We start from the raw sequence: 21541 nt of genomic DNA on the forward strand, positions 1-21541 counted from the left end.
TTTTATCCTACAATTGGCCAGAGATAGTACTGAAAAAACTGACTTTTCAATGTTGATTCCAATGGCTGGGAGCATTGAACTCGGGGGAGCGAACCATGTAACTTACGGAAGAGCAGGCTGAATTACTACGGTTGTTCATGTTTCATAATGCGTTTTATACTTGGCAGTTTGCCCACATGCGCGTTCTGAAAGCTCCGAATGAGCATGATGTCCATTATGTCGTGTTCTGGAGTCGCGATGAAATGTTATGGAATTACAAACAAGCATCAACCTCATCACAAGCTGTCAACACGTGACCAGGAAGTCCCGCTGTATTGAAATAATAACACTTCTCAAATTATGGACTATTATATAATATGGACTGTGCTATCTTTTGAATGGCGATATGAACCAATACTACCTTTAAAATAGGTCGATGGGAGAGCTACTTCAAACAAAGTAAAATGTCGCGGCAAACGGCTTTGCCAACGCAGGTATCTCAGCACTCAAAAGCAATGATACATTACCCAGAACATCGAACCTGTGATTCAGTTAGGACTCTTTTTGATTTTCTGGACGACAGTTTTGTGAATATTTCAGAAAACTGGTAATCGTGCATACGGGCGAGCAGCCGGGAGACGGAGACAACGACACGACCGGGGTGATGCAAGTCGCTCTCCCGCGCATCAGAGGTCGCGGGTGGTGCGAAATGCATTCCCGTTGAAACCCGGTGCACCATGAGTACTGCCTGCCGGGGTTCATCGACCTTGATCGTGTGACGTGAGCATGTGACTGCAACGAGGGAGCCTTCATTCCCCCGAAATGTTGAATAGACGACATTTGACGAAGAGAACATAGACGTAGTAGAGGGACGAGTAGGAGGCAACGCAATAGGGAAGAGCACCGAAGCAGTATCTGAGATCTTGTTGCAAAGGAATGCGACAATATAATGGTGTTTTCGGGGAGGACAGTGCGTGCTCATTTCATCTGCAGTCAAGGAAAAACCAGAGGACGTGCGCATGGAGCGCACACCATTTGTTGTAAGAGTCCATTATCGGAGAAAACGGAAGAAAAGCTAAATGGTCGCAAAGTGGTCGGCAACGGCGGACTTGCCTTGTAGAGAGAGGAAATAAAGACGGCCGGAGCGCAGGTCATGTCACACTAACGAATCGATCTCCGAGATGTCTACAGTGGACGGCGTGACCATAGCCGTGGGCTGTTTGGTGTCAGTGGGGACTGAATGATCGTTTTAAACCATCGTCGCCCAAACAAAGTGACAACGACGCCCGATAACACCGTCTCTCGCCAAGTAGACCGTATTGGAGCAGTAGTGTAGTTGTTAGTCGGAGGATTAAATTCAATAAATTTGAAAAAAGCGGAGTCAAATCCGGACTGGGCTCTGTTTTTAGAGTAGTTAGCAGGCATGTTTACCTCGTACTTTGTCGTTTCTACGTCTATTTGCTCGTTCGTCAAGTGTCTTCTGATGTTTAACATTCGGGAGAGGAAGGCTCCCTACATGTGTTGGGCTACAGGCCCCCAAATTTATAAAACAAGCGGGCCAGAATCCGGGGACAAGCCCGTTCGTTGGAAACGTTCTGTAAATAGGCTCAAAATTGTTCACGGCTTGCCCCCTCAGTATACGGTGCAAAACAAAGCCTTGGTTGGAGAACAGGTTAAATCTATGACCCATGTCTTTGTGGGGTAGATAAGAGGAACCATCATTTTATGAAAAAAGTGATAAGACAAGACGGAAACATTTCTAGTGATGACAAATTTCGGGATGTTGGGTCTTGCTGCCAGACGTTGTGTTTCTGGCGACCTCTCAGTTAGCTTACAGACATCTGCAGTTACAAATTCCGCCGTTGTCAACAGCCATACACCGACAAGGTGTTAGCCCGTCTGGAAAATGACGGCCAAAAACGCCCGCACTGTGCCAGGTATGAAAAATACACGAGCAAATGGAGCACATTTCTTCCCATGCCGGCTCATCTCCCAGAATTCGCGACAGAAATTCCCAGCTCTACCGCGCAGGCTCGGTGCGCAGGCTCGGGCGTCACCGAGGCGGTGTTGGCGTTCATGCTTGACCTCTAGGCTGCCTGCTCGTGTATAAAACTGAGGCCACAGCGGGAGGAGGCATCAGTCGCAGCACAGCACTCAGCCAGGTAAGGCGCTTCAGCCCGGGCCGGCTCGGCCACTGCGGTGTCGAAGGCCTGGCCACCTTGCCAACGGTGCTGTGGGTGGTCTGGGGGCTGCGGTAGTGGGTGGAACCAGGCCATAGTTATATGACGAGTTATGAGCGAGAGCAGCACAGGGTGAATCCGGGTCATGTTGCCATTTCTCAAGCCGGCTGTAATTAGCAGTTGAATATTAGGCTTAAAGTAAGATTGAGACAGCGTCGTTACCATCTGATAGCTTGCTGCTGTGCTGCTAGAAAATGATGAGCTGCCGATTAGAAAGTCGTCATCTGTGTCTGTTTCTAAAGGGAACAACTCAAACCTTTTGTTGTGTGTAAAAGCGACAGTTGTGGTGGGAAGCGAAACAAACGGACTATAGGCCCACAAAGTGCGGGAATAAATCCATGGCAGCATCATGCATCATGCCTCAAAACTGGTAGCATTGATGTATTTCGGACATGTCTGTGTGGGGTCATTAAAAAAGATGGCGCAGCCACGCGTAGTTTTACTGTCAGAAACTGACCTCAGATTGGTATGTTTTCACATGAGCTCGTTTCATTTACGGTGTAGGGTGGAGCCGCGCAATCACCAGCACCGTGGAGGCACCATCAATGTTTGAGTTCAATAGCAGTTGTTTGTGGTTGACCAGTGCTTGTGTTGCAGCAGCTATGAAGGTCGTCGCTCTCCTGCTTGTGGTCTGCGCCTCCGTGGCTGGGCGAAGCCCCTCTGCATCGGAGGCATCTGCATTCCTAGCAGTCAGGCCACTGGAGGGGCTGCGGGCACCGTCACCAGTGGCACCAGCAACACACCTGGTGGCACCAGCAAGATTACGTCCGTCGGTCCTCTGCAGGGTAAGTACGCGCAAAAACGAGAGCCGTCGTCGAGCATGTCTGGAAAAGGTGAAACTGAATTAGGTTGGTTGTTCGCATTCCGTTAATGGAATGAAACACGCATTAGATTAGGTTGACCTTACAGCGTTCCAGTAGTGCAGGCAATGCTATGCATGTGCACCCCACGTTTTACTTGATTTGCCCGCCTTCGATAACTCATATAACAACTGCCAGCTTACGACCACCCGTCCGTTGTATTTATTCTTAGTTCGTACAATGAGGCATGCTATGAATGAACTAGGTTAATCAGTGCATGGCAATGAGTGTGGTGCTCTGTTTGAATTCATTTCTTTTGCAGGGATCCGCCAGCGGGACGTGTGCGAGCCAGCAGCCAACCTCGGCACATGCCTCCAACAAGAACACAACAGGGCCTGCTGGGCAATGCGGAGTCAAGCGACACCGGAGCCGTCTTCAACCAGTAACACCGGTGCTAAATGACTCAGTCCGCAGTCATCTCGGCATGCGTTTCGCAGTGGCAGATTGTGAAACGCTTGTTACCGTCGACAGACGTTGTGATATCGGGCGTCGGTTGTGATATGGGATCGAAATGTGCAATACAGGCTTACCCCCGACATGATTGAAGTCTAATGTGTTGGCGCTGCCAGTGTCAGTTGATATTTCTCCGTGGAAGACGCACCACAAACCTCGTGCCAACTCCGATAGTCATTCATATCTTGGAGACGCATCTCCATCATATGTGAAATCCATTGAAATGACTAAGAGCGGTTCGGATCATGTTTTATCCTACAATTGGCCAGAAGTACTGAAAAAACATGACTTTTTCAATGCTTGATTCCAATGGCTGGGAGCATTGAACTCGGGGGAGCGAACCATGTAACTTACGGAAAGAGGCTGAATTACTACGGTTGTTCATGTTTCATAATGCGTTTTATACTTGGCAGTTTGCCCACATGCGCGTTCTGACAGCTCCGAATGAGCATGATGTCCATTATGTCGTGTTCTGGAGTCGCGATGAAATGTTATGGAATTACAAACAAGCATCAACACTCATCACAAGCTTGTCAACACGTGACCAGGAAGTCCCGCTGTATTGAAATAAACACTTCTCAAATTATGGACTATTATATAATATGGACTGTGCTATCTTTTGAATGGCGATATGAACCAATTACTACCTTAAAATAGGTCGATGGGAGAGCTATTCAAACAAAAGTTAAAATGTCGCGGCAAACGGCTTTTGCCAACGCAGGTATCTCAGCACTCAAAGCAATGATACATACCCAGAACATCGAACCTGTGTATTCACGTTAGACTCTTTTTGATTTTCTGGACGACAGTTTTGCCTGACATATTTCAGAAAACTGGTACTCGTGCATACGGGCGAGCAGCCCGGGAGACGGAGACAACGACACGCCGGGGTGATGCAAGTCGCTCTCCCGGGCATCAGAGCGTCGCGGTGGTGCGAAATGCCTTCCCGTTAGAACCCGGTGCACCATGAGTACTGCCTGCCGGGGTTCATCGACCTTGATCGTGTGACGTGAGCATGTGACTGCAACGCAGGGAGCCTTCATTCCCCCGAAATGTTTGACATAAGACGACATTTGACGAAAGAGAACATAGACGTAGTAGGGACGAAGTAGGAGGCAACGCAATAGGGAAGAGCACACCGAAGGTATCTTAGATATTGTTGCAAAGGGAATGGCGACAATATAATGGTTGTTTTCGGGGAGGACAGTGCGTGCTCATTTCATCCTGCAGTCAAGGAAAACCAGAGACGTGCGCATGGAGCTGCACCCATTTGTTTGTAAGATGTCCATTCTCGGAGAAAACGGAGCAAAGCTAAAGTGGTCGCAAAGGCGGACTCTGCCTTGTAAGAGAGGAAATAAAGACGGCCGGAGCGCAGGTCAATGTCACACTAACGAAATCGATCTCCGAGATGTTCGTACAGTTGGACGGCGTGACCACTAGCCGTGGGCTGTTCTCGGTGTCAGTGGGGACTGAATGATCGTTTAAACCATCGTCGCCCAACAAAGTGACAACGACGCCCGATAACACCGTCTCTCGCCAAGGTAGACCGTATTGGAGCAGTAGTGTAGTTTTTAGTCGGAGGATTTAAATTCAATAAATTTGAAAAAGCGGGTCAAATCCGGACTGGGCTCTGTTTTTAGAGTAGCAGGCCATGTTTACCTCGTACTTTGTCGTTTCTACGTCTATTTGCTCGTTCGTCAAGTGTCTTCTGATGTTTAACATTTCGGGAGAGGAAGGCTCCCTACATGTGTTGGGCTACAGGCCCCCAAATTTATAAACAAGCGGGCAGAATCCGGGGACGAGCCCGTTCGTTGGAACATTCTGTAAGTAGGCTCAAAATTGTTCACGGCTATGCCCCCTCAGTATACGGTGCAAAACAAAGCCCTTGGGTTGGAGAACAGGTTAAATCTATGACCCATGTCTTTGTGGGGTAGATAAGAGGAGCATTTTATGAAAATAAGTGATAAGACAAGACGGAAACATTTCAGTGATGACAAATTTCGGGCTGTTGGGTCTTGCTGCCAGACGTTGTGTTTTCTGGCGACCTCTCAGTTAGCTTACAGACCTCTGCAGTTACAAATTCCGCCGTGTCAACAGCCATACACCGACAAGCGTGTTAGCCCGGTCTGGAAAACTACGGCCAAAAACGCCGCACTGTGCCAGGTATGAAAATACACGAGCAAATGGAGCACATTTCTTCCCATGCCGGCTCATCTCCCAGAATTCGCGACAGAAAGTTCCCAGCTCTACCGCGCAGGCTCGGTGCGCAGGCTCGGGCGTCACCGAGGCGGTGTTGGCGTTCATGCTTGACCTCTAGGCTGCCCTGCTCGTGTATAAAACTGAGGCCACAGCGGGAGGAGGCATCAGTCGCAGCACAGCACTCAGCCAGGTAAGGCGCTTCAGCCCGGGCCGGCTCGGCCACTGCGGTGTCGAAGGCCTGGCCACCTTGCCAACGGTGCTGTGGGTGGTCTGGGGCTGCGGTAGTGGGTGGAACCAGGCCATAGTTGTATGACCGAGCTCACTGAGCGAGAGCAGCACAGGGTGCAATCCGGGTCATGTTGCCATTTCTCAAGCCGGCTGTAATTAGCAGTTGAATATTAGGCTTAACAGTAAGCTTGAGACAGCGTCGTTACCATCTGATAGCTTGCTGCTGTGCTGCTGAGAAAATGATGAGCTGCCGATAGAAAGTCGTCATGTGTTTCCTGTTTCTAAAGGGAACAACTCAAACCCTTTTGTTGTGTGTAAAAGCGACAGTTGTGGTGGGAAGCGAACAAACGGACTATAGGCCACAAAGTGCGGGAATTATTCAATGCAGCATCATGCATCATGCCTCAAAACTTGGTAGCATTGATGTATTTCGGACATGTCTGTGTGGGGTCATTAAAAAAGATGGCGCAGGCCACGCGTAGTTTTCCTGTCAGAAACTGACCTCAGATTGGTATGTTTTGCACACTGAGCTCGCTTCATTTCACGGTGTAGGGTGGAAGAGCCGCGCAATCACCAGCACCAGTGGAGGCACCATCAATGTTTGAGTTTAATAGCAGTTGATTTGTGGTTTGACCAGTGCTTTGTGTTGCAGCAGCTATGAAGGTCGTCGCTCTCCTGCTTGTGGTCTGCGCCTCAGTGGCCTGGGCGAAGCCCCTCTGCATCGGAGGCATCTGCATTCCTAGCAGTCAGGCCACTGGAGGGGCTGCGGGCACTGTCACCAGTGGCACCAGCAACACACCTGGTGGCACCAGCAAGATTACGTCCGTCGGCTCCTCTGCAGGGGTAAGCACGCGCAAAAACGAGAGCCGTCGTTCGAGCATGTCTGGAAAAGGTGAACTGAATTAGGTTGGTTGTTCGCATTCCGTCAAATGGAATGGAAAAAACGCATTAGGTTGACCTTACAAGCGATCCAAGAGTGCATGAATGCCTGCATGACTCCCACGTTCTACTTGATTGCCAGCTTCGATAACTATATATACGAACTGCCAGCTTAGACCACCGTCCGTTGCATTTATTCTTTAGTTCGTACAGCGAGGCATGCTATGAAATGCATGGTAATCAGTGCATGGCAAGTGTGGTGCTCTGTTTTGAATCTCATTTCTTTTGCAGGGATCCGCCAGCGGACCGTGTGCGAGCAGCACCAACCTCGCACATGCCTCCAACAAGAACAAACAGGGACTGCTGGGCAATGCGGAGTCAAGCGACACCGGAGCCGTCTCAAACCAGAGCACCGGCTGCTAAATGACCCAATCGCAGTCATCTTGGCATGCGTCGCAATGGCACATGTGAAACGCTTGTTACGTCTACAGACGTTGTGATATCGGGCGTCGGTTGTGATATGGGAGCGAAATGTGCAATACAGGCTCATCCCCGACATGATTGAGCTCCATTGTGTTGGCGCTGCAAGTGTCAGTTGATATTTCTCCCTGGAAGACGCACCACAAACCTCGTGCCAACTCCGATAGTCATTCATATCTTGGAGACGCATCTCCATCATATGTGAAATCCATTGAAATGACTAAAAGCGGTTCGGATCATGTTTTATCCTACAATTGGCCAGAAGTACTGAAATAAACATGACTTTTTCAATGCTTGATTCCAATGGCTGGGAGTGTTGAAATCGGAGGAGCGAACCATGTAACTTACGGAAAGAGGCTGAATTACTACGGTTGTTCATGTTTCATGATGCGTTTTATACTTGGCAGTTTGCCCACAAGCGCGTTCTGACAGCTCCGAATGAGCATGATGTCCATTATGTCGTGTTCTGGAGTCGCGATGAAATGTTATGGAATTACAAACAAACTTCAACACTCATTACAAGCTTGTCAACACGTGACCAGGAAGTCCCGCTATATTGAAATAAACACTTCTCAAATTATGGACTATTATATAATATGGACTGTGTTATCTTTTGAATGGCGATATGAACCAATCACTACCTTAAAATAGGTCGATGGGAGAGCTACTTAAACAAATGTTAAAATGTCGCGCTGAACGGCTTTTGCCAACGCAGGTATCTCAGCACTGAAAGCAATGATACGTTCCCAGAACACTGAACCTGTGTATTCACGTTAGACTCTTTTTGATTTTCTGGACGACAGTTTTGCCTGACATATTTCAGAAAGCTGGTACGCGTGCATACGGGCGAGCAGCCCGGGAGCCGGAAGCAGCGGCACACCGGGGTGATGCAAGTCGCTCTCCCGCGCATCAGAGCGTCGCGGTGGTGCGAAATGCCTTCCCGTTAGAACCCGGTGCACCATGACTACTGCCTGCCGGGGTTCATCGACCTTGACCGTGTGACGTGAGCATGTGACTGCAATGCAGGGAGCCTTCATTCCCCCAAATGTTCGACATTAGACGACATTGGACGAAAGAGAACATAGACGTAGTAGGGACGACGTAGGAGGCAACGCAATAAGAAAGAGCAGACCGAACCTTTCTTAGACATCGTTGCAAGGGAAGTGAGGATGATATGATGGTTGTTTTCGGGGAGGACAGTGCGTGCTCATTTCATCCTGCAGTCAAGGAAAACCAGAGACGTGCGCATGGAGCTGCACCCATTTGCTTGTAAGATGTCCATTCTCGGAGAAAACGGAGCAAAGCTAAATTGGTCGCAAAGGCGGAATCTGCCTTGTAAGAGAGGAAATAAAGACAGCCGGAGCGCAGGTCAATGTCGCACTAACGAAATCGATCTCCGAGATGTTCGTACAGTTGGACGGCGTGACCACTAGCCGTGGGCTGTTCTCGGTGTCAGTGGGGACTGAATCGTCGTTTAAACCATCGTCGCCCAACAAAGTGACAACGACGCCCGATAACACCGTCTCTCGCCAAAGTAGACCGTATTGGAGCAGTAGTGTAGTTTTTAGTCGGAGGATCTTAACTCAATAATTTTGAAAAGAAAGCGGATCAAATCCGGACTGGGCTCTGTTTTTAGAGTAGCAGGGCATGTTTACCTCGTACTTTGTCGTTTCTACGTCTATTTGCTCGTTCGTCAAGTGTCTTCTGATGTTTAACATTTCGGGAGAGGAAGGCTCCCTACATGTGTTGGGCTACAGGCCCCCAAATTTATAAACGAGAGGCCAGAATCCGGGGACAAGCCCGTTCGTTGGAACGTTCTGTAAATAGGCTCAAAATTGTTCACGGCTAAGCCCCCTCAGTATACGGTGCAAAACAAAGCCCTTGGTTTGGAGACCAGGTTAAATCTATGACCCATGTCTTTGTGGGGTAGATAAGAGGAACATCTTATGAAAATAAGTGATAAGACAAGACGGAAACATTTCAGTGATGACAAATTTCGGGCTGCTGGGTCTTGCTGCCAGACGTTGTGTTTTCTGGCGACCTCTCAGTTAGCTTACAGACCTCTGCAGTAGCAAATTTCCGCCGTGTCAACAGCCATACACCGACAAGCATGTTAGCCCGATCTGGAAAATGACGGCCAGAAACGCCGCACTGTGCCAGGTAAGAAAATACACGAGCAAATGGAGCACATTTCTTCCCATGCCGGCTCATCTCCCAGAATTCGCGACAGAAAATTCCCAGCTCTACCGCGCAGGCTCGGTGCGCAGGCTCGGGCGTCACCGAGGCGGTGTTGGCGTTCATGCTTGACCTCTAGGCTGCCCTGCTCGTGTATAAAACTGAGGCCGCAGCGGGAGGTGGCATCAGTCGCAGCACAGCACTCAGCCAGGTAAGGCGCTTCAGCCCGGGCCGTCTCGGCCACTGCGGTGTCGAAGGCCTGGCCACCTTGCCAACGGTGCTGTGGGTGGTCTGGGGCTGCGGTAGTGGGTGGAACCAGGCCATAGTTATATGACCGAGTTTACTGAGCGAGAGCAGCACAGGGTGCAATCCGGGTCATGTTGCCATTTCTCAAGCCGGCTGTAATTAGCAGTTGAATATTAGGCTTAGCAGTAAGCTTGGACAGCGTCGTTACCATCTGACAGCTTGCTGCTGTGCTGCTAAGAAAATGATGAGCTGCCGATAGAAAGTCGTCATCTGTGTCCTGTTTCTAAAGGGAACAACTCAAACCGTTTTGTTATGTGTAAAAGCGAGAGCTGCGGTGGGAAGCGAACAAACGGACTATAGGCCACAGAGTGCGGGAATTATTCCATGCAGCATCATGCATCATGCCTCAAAACTTGGTAGCATTGATGTATTTCGGACATGTCTGTGTGGGGTCATTAAAAAAGATGGCGCAGACCACGCGTAGTTTTCGTGTCAGAAACTGACCTCAGATTGGTATGTTTTTCACACTGATGTAGAGTGGAGTGCCGCGCAATCACCAGCACCGTGTGGAGGCACCATCAATGTTTGAGCTCAATAGCAGTTGATTTGTGGTTTGACCAGTGCTTTGTGTTGCAGCAGCTATGAAGGTCGTCGCTCTCCTGCTTGTGGTCTGCGCCTCCGTGGCCTGGGCGAAGCCCCTCTGCATCGGAGGCATCTGCATTCCTAGCAGTCAGGCCACTGGAGGGGCTGCGGGCACCGTCACCAGTGGCACCAGCAATACACCTGGTGGCACCAGCAAGATTACGTCCGTCGGCTCCTCTGCAGAGGTAAGTACGTGCAAAAACGAGAACGTCGTTCGAGCATGTCTGAAAAAGGTGAACTGAATTAGGTTGGTTGTTCGCATTCCGTTAAATGGAATGGAAACACGCATTAGGTTGACCTTACAAGCGTTCCAGTAGTGCAGGCATGTATGCATGACCCCCACGTTTTACTTGATTGCCAGCTTCGATAACTATATATACTAACTGCCAGCTTAGACCACCGTCCGTTGTATTTATTCTTTAGTTCGTACAGCGAGGCATGCTATGAAATGCATAGTTATCAGTGCATGGCAAGTGTGGTGCTCTGTTTTGAATCTCATTTCTTTTGCAGGGATCCGCCAGCGGGCCGTGTGCGAGCAGCACCAACCTCGCACATGCATCCAACAAGAACAAACAGGGACTGCTGGGCAATGCGGAGTCAAGCGACACCGGAGCCGTCTCGAACCAGAACACCGGCTGCTAAATGACTCAGTCGCAGTCATCTCGGCATGCGTCGCAATGGCACATGTGAAACGCTTGTTACGTCGACAGACGCTGTGATATCGCGCGTCGGTTGTGATATGGGAGCGAAATGTGCAATACAGGCTCATCCCGACATGATTGAGCTCCATTGTGTTGGCGCTGCAAGTGTCAGTTGATATTTCTCCGTGGAAGACGCACCACAAACCTCGTGCCAACTCCGATAGTCATTCATATCTTGGAGACGCATCTCCATCATATGTGAAATCCATTGAAATGACTAAAAGTGGTTCGGATCATGCTTTATCCTACAATTGGCCAGAAGTACTGAAATAAACATGAACTTTTCAATGCTGGATTCCAATGGCTGGGAGCATTGAACTCGGGGTAGCGAACCATGTAACTTACGGAAAGAGGCTGAATTACTACAGTTGTTCATGTTTCATAATGCGTTTTATACTTGGCAGTTTGCCCACAAGCGCGTTCTGACAGCTCTGAATGAGCATGATGTCCATTATGTGGTGTGCTGAAGTCGCGATGAAATGTTATGGGATTACAAACAAGCATCAACACTCATTACAAGCTTGTCAACACGTGACCAGGAAGTCCCGCTATATTGAAATAAACAGTCCTCAAATTATGGGCAATTATATAATATGGACCGTGTTATCTTTTGAAGGGCGATGGGAACCAATTACTACCTTAAAATAGGCCGATGGGAGAGCTATTTAAACAAATGTTAAAATGTCGCGCCGAACGGCTTTTGCCAACGCAGGTATCTCAGCACGCAAAGCAATGATACGTTCCCAGAACATCGAACCTGTGTATTCACGTTGAACTCCTTTTGATTTCCTGGACGACAGTTTTACCTTGCATATTTCAGAAAGCTGGTACTCGTGCATACGGGCGAGCAGCCCGGGAGACGGAAGCAGCAGCGCACCGGGGTGATGCAAGTCGCTCTCCCGCGCATCAGAGCGTCGCGGTGGTGCGAAGTGCCATCCCGTTAGAACCCGGTGCACCATGAGTACTGCCTGCCGGGGTTCATCGACCTTGACCGTGTGACGTGAGCATGTGACTGCAATGCAGGGAGCCTCCATTCCCCCGAATGTTCGACATTAGACGACATTGGACGAAAGAGAACATAGACGTGGCAAGGACAACGTACGAGGTAATGCAATGAGAAAGAGCAGACCGAACGTTTCTTAGATATTGTTGCAAAGGAAGTGAGGATGATATGATGGTTGTTTTCGGGGAGGACAGTGCGTGCCCATTTCATCCTGCAGTCAAGGAAAACCAGAGACGTGCGCATGGAGCTGCACTCATTTGTTTGTAAGATTTCCAATCTCGGAGAAAACGAAACAAAGTTAAATAGGTCGCAAAGGCGGACTCTGCCTTGTTAGAGAGAAAATAAAGACGGCCGGAGCGCAGGTCAATGTCACACTAACGAAATCGATCTCCGAGATGTTCGTACAGTTGGACGGCGTGACCACTAGCCGTGGGCTGTTCTCGGTGTCAGTGGGGACTGAATCGTCGTTTAAACCATCGTCGCCCAACAAAGTGACAACGACGCCCGATAACACCGTCTCTCGCCAAAGTAGACCGTATTGGAGCAGTAGTGTAGTTTTTAGTCGGAGGATCTTAACTCAATAATTTTGAAAAGAAAGCGGATCAAATCCGGACTGGGCTCTGTTTTTAGAGTAGCAGGCCATGTTCACCTCGTACTTTGTCGCTTCTACGTCCATTTGCTCGTTCGTCAAATGTCTTCTGATGTTTAACATTTGGAGAAAGGAAGGCTCCCTGCATTGTAGCCAGATGCTCACACCGCTCAGTTATGGTCGGTGAGCTCCGACAGGCAGTGCTCATGCTGCGTCGAGCTTCAAGGGGATGGCGTCTCGCACCACCGCGACGCTCTGATGCGCGGGAGAGCGACTTGCATCACCCCGGCGTGTCGCTGCTTCTGTCTCCTGGGCTGCTTGTGTGCTTAAGTGCCAGCTGGCTGAGATACGCCACTTAATGCTGTTGTCCAGAAATGTAAAAAGAGTTCAGCGTGAGTACACGTTCAATGTCCTGGGGACGTACCACCCCTTTGAGTGCTGAGATACCTGCAGTGACAAAAGCCGTTTCACGCGACATTTCAACATTTGCTTTGATAGCTCTTAAATTAACATTTCTATAAGTGGTTGATAGGGCCCACCGTCATTCAAAGATAATAATCAATAGTTTAAAGATGTTCATTTTACGGTATTTCGACTTCATAGTTACGTGCTGGTAAAATTTGTAAGTAGCAGTGATGGGTTTTGTTATGTCCCAGCATATTCTCGCCATTTCTGAACACCACAGACGGGTGGTCAGAATTTGTTTGGGTATCACATGCCAAGCGTAAAAACATATTACGAGACATGAACAGCCGTAGTAACCCTGCCTCTGACCGCACATGATATGGTTGGCTTCTCCAAATTGAAGCGTTATCGGCAACTCAGGTCCGGTTTTGAAACAGTCAGGTTCATTTCAGTACTCCTGGCCAAGTAAAAGATAAAACATGATCCGCACTGTTTTTCAGTCCTTTCAATGGATTGAATATATTTTGGAGATGCGTCTAAGATTGGAGTGTGCACGACATTTGTGGTGCGTCTTCCACGGAGAAATATCAATTGACATTGGCAGTGCCAATGCATTAGAGTTCAGTTATGTCGGGATAAGCCTGTATTGCACATTTCGCTCCCATATCACAACCGACGCCCGATATCACAACGTCTGTCGACGTAACAAACGTTTCACATGTGCCATTGCGACGCATGCCGAGATGACTGTGACTGAGTCATTTAGCAGCCGGTGTTCTGGTTTGAGACGGCTCCGGTGTCGCTTCCCTCCGCATTGCCCAGCAGTCCCTGTCCGTTCACGTTGGAGGCATGTGCGGAGTTGTGGCTGTTTGAACACGGTCCTCTGGCGGATCCCTGCAAAAGAGATGATATTGGAATTAGAGCACTACACTTGCCATGCACTGAACACTATGCATTTCATGCCATGCCCAGCTGCACGAACTGAAGGATAAATACACCGGGCGGTATTATATGGCAGTTGTTATACACCGGGCGGTATAACAACTGCCAGCTTGGAGGGGTCCAAGCTGGCAGTTGTTAACCGTGATGGACCATACAACGCATATATATATATATATATATATATATATATATATATATATATATGCACTGGTGAATATATGTAGTTTGCTTTAGCCTAACTCAATTATCAATGCATTTTTTCGTTGCGCTATTTTGACTCGAATTTCGGGAGTAATCCATTAAAACGTGGTGGTAATGCATGTGGACTATCCGAATGCTTGCAATGTTTCCTAGCCTGACTACATGAGTTAAGGCGTGTTTCCATTCCATTTAACGGAATGCGAACGCCCAAATCAATGCATTTCACCTTTTCCAGACATGCTCAAACGACGGCTCTTGTTTTTGCGCGTACTTACCCCTGCGTTGGAGCCGACGGACGTAACCTTGCTGGTGCCACCAGGTGTATTGCTGGTGCCACTGGTGACGGTGCCCGCAGCCGCCCCTGTCGCTTGGCTGTTAGGAATGCAGATGCCTCCGAAGCAGAGAGGCTTTGCCCAGGCCACGGAGGCGCAGACCACAAGCAGGAGAGCGACGACCTTCATAGCTGCTGCAACACAAATCACTGGTCAAACCACAAACCAACCGCTACTAAACTCAAGAAATGATTGTGCTTCCACATGGTGCTGGTGATTGCGTGGCTTTCTCATTCTAGACCGTGAAATGAGACAAGCTCAGTGTGAAAAACATACCAATCTGCGCGTGTACTGGGTCGTCTTTTTTAATGACCCCTCACAGGCAGGTGTCCAAAATGCATAAGGGCTACCGAATATATTGATCTTGAGGCATCAGGTCGTACGGATTCATTCCCGCACTTTATGGTCTATAATCGTCTTGCTCATTTCCTGACGCAGCCCTCGCTCTCGCACGCAACAAAACGGTTTGAATTATTATCCTTGAGGAACAGGACACAGTTGAGGGCTTTCTATGGGTTGTTCATTATTCTCTCAGCAGCACAGCAGCAAGGCATCCGGTCGTAACGACGCTGTCTCTAGCTCACGTTTAAGCCTCATATTCAGTCATCCAATTACAACTGGCTTGAGAAATGACCACATGACCTGGATTGCGCCTTCTTAACCCTCGCTCAGTAAGCTCAGTCATATCAATATTGGTTGCACTACACACTCCCGCAGCCCCAGACCACTCCACAGCAACGGTGGCGAGGTGGCAAGGCCTTCGACACCGCAGTGGCCGAGCCGGCCCGGCTGAAGCTCCTTACCTGGCTGAGTGTTCGCTGTGCTGCGACTGATGGTTCCTCCCGCGGTGACACCAGTTTTATACACGAGCGGGGCAGCCTAGGGATCCCGCGCAAATACTAACACTGCCTCGGTGACGCCCGAGGCCGTGCACTCAGCTGGGAAATTTCTGTCGCGGATTCTGGGAGATGAGCTGACATGGGAGAGGATGTGCTCCGTTTACTCGGGTATTTCGTAGTCGGGCACGGTGCGACGTTCTCGGCCGTGGTTTTCCAGAACGGACTAACAGTTTATCGGTGCACGGCTGTTGACACTGAGGGAATTCGCTACTGCAGCGGCCTGAAACTTAGTGAGAGGTGGCCAAACAACACAGTGTCTAGCAGAAGGCCAACATCTTTCAACATCAAGATCAACATCGTTTACACCAACTGCTTCAACACCTTTATCCTAAAATGCGTTCGTCTATGTTTATCAATCATTTTGATAAGAATATCTCCTTATCTACCCCACAAAGGCCTGCGCCATATATTCAGCCTCTTCTCCAAACCAAGGGGCTTTGTTTTGCAGCATGTATTGAGGGGGCTGAACCCTGAACAAAAATGGCCCCCTCCCAGGCGACGGAAGCCTTTGAGAGCGAGCGCCCTGTCCCAGGACTAACGCTGAACCAGCATCATCTTCTTGCTGCACGAAGACAGCAAGGCGTCGCGTGCGTCGACCTAGCCAGGTCTTGGGGCCATCTTTTCTCGTTCTAAGATGCGTTCGCGCTGCTGTTCCCATTTCCCGATGGATGTGAGCTTTCATGGGCTTGGCTATCACCAACTCCTCAAGCCAGATCCAACGCGCATGAATATCCTGCCCAGCCCATGCAGTGCTCATCACCCGGCCACTTCGATCATGAACGTAAAATGCAACAGCACAGCAGCAAAAAAGGAAAAAAATAGGGGCAGCACAAACGGTGATAGGCTTGCACTGGATCTTGTGAGCCTGATATTGTGTTTTCACGGTGCGTCAACGGCAACGGGCATTTGTCCCGTTCTACAGGATCTGGCCGCGGCCATCTGGAGGGCTATCCTGACGCCTTTTTACCGGACGAACAGTGGGATGCGTCCCTGACCATCACGCTAACTGCTGCTTGACAAGCTTTCCCCCATGGCAGGAAGTCAAGATTTACAACCGGAAGACTATCTCTGTGTCGGATGACATTAAGGAGGTCATGGCTCAATATTGTGCCCCTTGTTACACCGATAACATCCCAATTGCAATCACATAAGAATTACATAACGATGTCTCCACTTTCTCGCAGTTCCTTCGCAGCCTTCAGCAGTCATGTGTCCAGTAATGGCTTGCGAAGTGTGCTTCTGTTCTTCGTGGTCTCGGCTTTTAGTTGCTCTTGGATGTCGGTATTTACTATTATCTTCTCGTGTGACTGAAGTTGGCATATATCCTGATTAAAACAGCCCCCACGTCAGACCATCTTGGCTTGTGGCGAAAATCGTAGCAAAATATGATAGCCAATGCCTGGGTTCAACAGCTCGTTTTGGTCACGAGAGAGCTGGATCTTCGACATATTCACAAAGTCCTCTTTTGGTGTGAGTACAAGAAACCATCCTCCGTAAGGGTTAAACGACAATGTCTGGGTTTTACTTCTGATCTATATATATATATATATATATATATATATATATATATATATATATATATATATATATATATATATATATGTATATATAATACATACATATATATACACACACATATATATATATATATATATATATATATATATATATATATATATATATATATATATTTCTACTGCTATTAATTCATTATTCTGTTTTCAGCTATATATGTATATATATATATATATATATATATATATATATATATACATCTCTCTCTCTCTCCCTCTCTCTCTCTCTCTCTCTCTCTCTCTCTCTCTCTCTCTCTCTCTCTCTCTCTCTCTCCCTCTCTCTCTCTCTCTCTCCTCTCTCTCTCGCTCTCTCTCTCTCTCTCTCTCTCTCTCTCTCTCTCTCTAACAGAACACAAGCACCTTTCCACGCAGGGTCCTTCCCAAATACACTTAGGCAGCTGCTTCTCTATTGAAAACGCTCATACCCACTCATTTCAATGAACACGAACCGTGAGCCTGCTGCTCTCCAGGATACGCTATTGCTCCAAGCTGAACGGAAAGCGACTCCCACCCGCTTCAGTTCGAGCGTGCCCCAAAGAAAACACGTATTGTGGCAATGAAATGTGCGACGCAAGTTGAGAGCAACAGCTCTGCGTGAGCTGGCTCTTCAGTGACCATGCGATCATACTTCGATACGCATGCCACCAACTCAGCGTTCAACGCGCTCACCCACACTAAACCAGTCAAACGTTTTCTGGACGGCACTGACAACGGTAGTATTTGTGGATGTTTGCTATCACTCTGCATCTCTATATCAATAACCTTGCCAGGAAAGTGCTTTTCAAACCCAGCACCTGTTACAGCGCCCGTTGCGCCCACAGTGGTGAAGGAGAGATTCATATATATATATATATATATATATATATATATATATATATAGGCTTAACTCCTGTTTTAATCCAATGCCGTGTGCAAAGGGGCATTCATGTTTAATGCACAGATATCCAAGATGTTTAGACGAATATTTGAAATCATGTAGCTTGATATGGGATATGGGATATGGGATATGATGTGGGATATGGGATAATGGGAGAGCATAGAATATACGCTGCAAGCATCCGGGTAGTGTATTTCTATGTGTCCGCATCTCTATAATTCCAGTCAAAGATGTGGAAATCAGGGTCGTTCACATCCAGAATATATGTTTACATTAGTTAATCATATTTTGGGCCACAGGTATGGTTTCTTAAAACTTTGGAAGGTTTTCGGTGCCCCTCCCGTCCCTCCACCAGCTTGGGCTACGAGCCCCCAAATCTATGAAAAAGTGGGTCAAATCCGGAGACAAGCCCGCGCGTCGGCAGACTCAGGAAGTAGGTCGGACATGGCTTACGGTTCAGCCGCCCACAATATGCATGCAAAACAAAACCCTCGGCTCGGAGAACAGGTTGAATATATGACCCATCTTTTGTGGGGTAGGTAAGGAGATATTCTTATGAAAATGATTGATAAGCAAAGACGAAAACAGTTTAGCGATGGAAAAGCCGACGATATTGAGTCGTGCTACCAGACCTTGTGTTGTTTAGCGCTCTCTCAGTCAGTTTACATACCTCTGCAGTTGCAAATTCCCTCAGTGTCAACAACCGACACACCGACAAGCGTGTTAGCCCGGTCTGGAAAACCAAGGCAGAGAACGCGGCACCGTGCCAGACTACGAAATACACGAGCACAAGGGACGTATCCTTTCCCATGTGAGCTCCTCTCCCAGAATCCGCGACAGAAATTTCCCAGTTGAGTGCGCAAGCTCGGGCGTCACCGAGGCAGTGTTGATGCTCACGAGACCAGAATCCAGAAGATATGTTAGATTCAATGATTGCTACATTGGTATTCGCGCGGGATCTCTAGGCCGCCCGCTCGTGTATAAAACTGGAGCTACAGCGGGAGGAACCAGCAGTCGCAGCACAGCAAACACTCAGCCAGGTAAGGCGCTTCAGCCGGGCCGGCTCGGCCACTGCGGTGTCGAAGGCGTTGCCGCCTCGCCACCGTTGCTGTGGAGTGGTCTGGGGCTGCGGGAGTGTGTAGTGCAACCAATATTGATATGACTGAGCGTACTGAGCGAGGGTTAAGAAGGCGCAATCCAGGTCATGTGGTCATTTCTCAAGCCAGTTGTAATTGGTTGGCTGAATATGGGGTTTAAACGTGAGTTAGAGACAGCGTCGTTATGACCGGATGCCTTGCTGCTGTGCTACTGAGAGAATAATGAACAACCCATAGAAAGTCCTCATCTGTGTCCTGTTTCTTAAGGAGAACAATTCAAACCATTTGTTACGTGCGAGGGTGAGAGCTGCGTCTGGGAATGAGCAAGATGACTATAGACCATAAAGTGCGGGAATGAATCTATACGACCCGATAGGTCATGCCTCAAAATCAATATATTCGGTAGCCCTTATGTATTTTGGACACGTGCCTGCGAGGGGTCATAAAAAAGACGACCCAGCGCACGCGCAGATGGGTATGTTTTCACCCTGAGCTTGTCTCATTTCACGGTCTAGAATGAGGAAGCCACGCAATCACCAGCACCATGTGGAAGCACAATCATTTCTCGAGTTTAGAAGGAGTTGGTTTGTGGTTTGACCAGTGATTTGTGTTGCAGCAGCTATGAAGGTCGTCGCTCTCCTGCTTGTGGTCTGCGCCTCCGTGGCCTGGGCAAAGCCTCTCTGCTTCGGAGGCATCTGCATTCCTAACAGTCAGGCCACAGGGGGTGCTGCAGGCACCGTCACCAGTGGCACCAGCAATACACCTGGTGGCACCAGCCAGGTTACGTCCGTCGGCTCCAACGCAGGGGTAAGTACGCGCAAAAACGAGAGTCGTCGTTTGAGCATGTCTGAAAAAGGTGAAATGTATTGATTTGGATGTTCGCATTCCGTTAAATGGAATGGAAACACGCCTTAACTTATGTAGTCAAGCTATGAAACATTGCAAGCATTCGGATAGTCTGCATGCATTACCACCACGTTTTAATGAATTGCTCCTGAAATTCGAGTCAAAATAGCGCAACGCAAAAATGCATTGATAATTGGGTTAGGCTCAAGCAAACTACGTGCATTTACCACTGCATCTATGTATATATTTGCGTTGTATGGTCCATCACGGTTAATAACTGCCAGCTTGGACCACCGCCCGGTGTACTTATTCTTCATTTCGCACAGCGAGGCATGGCACGAGATGCATAGTAATCAGTGCATGGCAAGTGTGGTGCTCTAATTCCAGTATCATCTCTTTTGCAGGGATCCGCCAAAGGACCGTGCGCAAACAGCCACAACTCCGCACATGCCTCCAACGTGAACGGACAGGGACTGCTGGGCAACGCGGAGGGAAGCGACACCGGAGCCGTCTCAAATCAGAACACCGGCTGCTAAATGACTCAGTCACAGTCATCTCGGCATGCGTCGCAATGGCACATGTGAAACGCTTGTTACGTCTACAGACGTTGTGATATCGGGCGTCGGTTGTGACATGTGATCGAACTGCACAATACAGGCTTATCCGGACATAGCTGAACTCTAATGCATTGGCACTGCCAGTGTCAGTTTATATTTTTACGTGGAAGACGCACCACAAATGTCGTGCACACTCCTATCTTAAACGCATCCCCACCATATATTCAATCCATTGAAAGGACTGAAAAACAGTGCTGATCATGCTTTATCTTTTAATTGGCCAGGAGTACTGCAATGATCCTGACTTTCAAAACCTAGATGTAACTCAAAAGGTTTCTGACCTATGTATGTATATGTGGCATATATTTCTCTATATATAGCAGGTCAAATTCAGGCCATGGTTTCGGCGAAGCCAATTTCTAGGGAATCTTTCAATCTGGTGCAACAACTGAGTGTTGGACGAAGCCATGCATCTCTGAGATGTTTTCTTAGGCTACACAGCAATTGAATGGGCAAATAACATTGACCTAAGGTCAGGTATGGGAGTAAGATCAAGATTAAAACCAATCTGTTTTATTACTCAAGGGCTTGCCGTGTGGGATAGTTTCTGGCGCTCATTTCAAATTTATTGATAGCAGGAACCGCATTTTACATCTTCCATGGACTTCGTAGAGGTCAGAATAGGTCATTGACCTAAAATAACCAAGGTCAACATTTTGTTGTTAGGAACGTACTGCCTAGCGTAATCTTTGTCGCTTATTCAAATGCAAAACTCAGAGCAGTCTTGAGTTATTTTGATCACCATAATCTCAAAAAGGTCAAACAAGGTCACTGACCTTGAATGAGCGTATGGTCTTTTGCTTAGAAACAGTTATCTAGGTTCTGGGAGCACCTCGGAAACCAACTTGGAATTTGACCTTGGTTGACCTCATTTGACCCGAAGGTCATGACCTAAGAACCTCAAACTCTGACCTAAGTGAGTGCACGTGCAGGTCAAAACACCCTTTGAGTGCGATGCATCTAGCTTTCTTAGTTCCCGAGATCTCAGTGGGGGTGTCAAGTTGACCCCCCACCCGAGCGAAGCGTATCTAGCCGTCCATCCGGGCGCGTATTAGACTATGGACCATTATGTTTGAA

The 21541-nt window shown here is 48.4% G+C and overlaps 4 long non-coding RNA genes across 6 annotated transcripts; 3 read left to right on the plus strand and 1 right to left on the minus strand.

Annotated features, from left to right (window-relative positions):
• Positions 1-5850: 5850 nt before the first annotated feature.
• LOC119095414 (uncharacterized) lies at positions 5851-7605 on the plus strand. 2 transcript variants are annotated; one of them, XR_005093887.1, is made up of 3 exons: positions 5851-5921; positions 6612-6802; positions 7130-7605. It is a non-coding gene; the product is annotated as an uncharacterized LOC119095414 (long non-coding RNA). The 2 variants fall into 2 exon arrangements; XR_005093888.1 differs by lacking the exon at positions 5851-5921 and adding an exon at positions 6127-6141.
• Positions 7606-9643: 2038 nt separating this feature from the next.
• LOC119095411 (uncharacterized) lies at positions 9644-11370 on the plus strand. The gene is made up of 3 exons (XR_005093884.1): positions 9644-9704; positions 10376-10566; positions 10892-11370. It is a non-coding gene; the product is annotated as an uncharacterized LOC119095411 (long non-coding RNA).
• A 2334-nt stretch (positions 11371-13704) lies between these two features.
• On the minus strand, positions 13705-15461 carry LOC119095409 (uncharacterized). Of its 2 annotated transcripts, none has more exons than XR_005093881.1 (3): positions 15358-15461; positions 14498-14688; positions 13705-13973 (listed from the first exon to the last, which is right to left on the minus strand). It is a non-coding gene; the product is annotated as an uncharacterized LOC119095409 (long non-coding RNA). The 2 variants fall into 2 exon arrangements; XR_005093882.1 differs by having other exon boundaries at positions 14498-14685; positions 15358-15436.
• Positions 15462-18829: 3368 nt separating this feature from the next.
• On the plus strand, positions 18830-20519 carry LOC119095410 (uncharacterized). Its single transcript, XR_005093883.1, has 3 exons — positions 18830-18944; positions 19618-19808; positions 20252-20519. It is a non-coding gene; the product is annotated as an uncharacterized LOC119095410 (long non-coding RNA).
• Positions 20520-21541: the final 1022 nt, after the last annotated feature.

Source organism: Pollicipes pollicipes, unplaced genomic scaffold (genome assembly GCF_011947565.3).
Source record: "Pollicipes pollicipes isolate AB1234 unplaced genomic scaffold, Ppol_2.1 Scaffold_4219;HRSCAF=4965_pilon_pilon_pilon, whole genome shotgun sequence".
Classification (NCBI taxonomy): domain Eukaryota; kingdom Metazoa; phylum Arthropoda; class Thecostraca; order Pollicipedomorpha; family Pollicipedidae; genus Pollicipes; species Pollicipes pollicipes.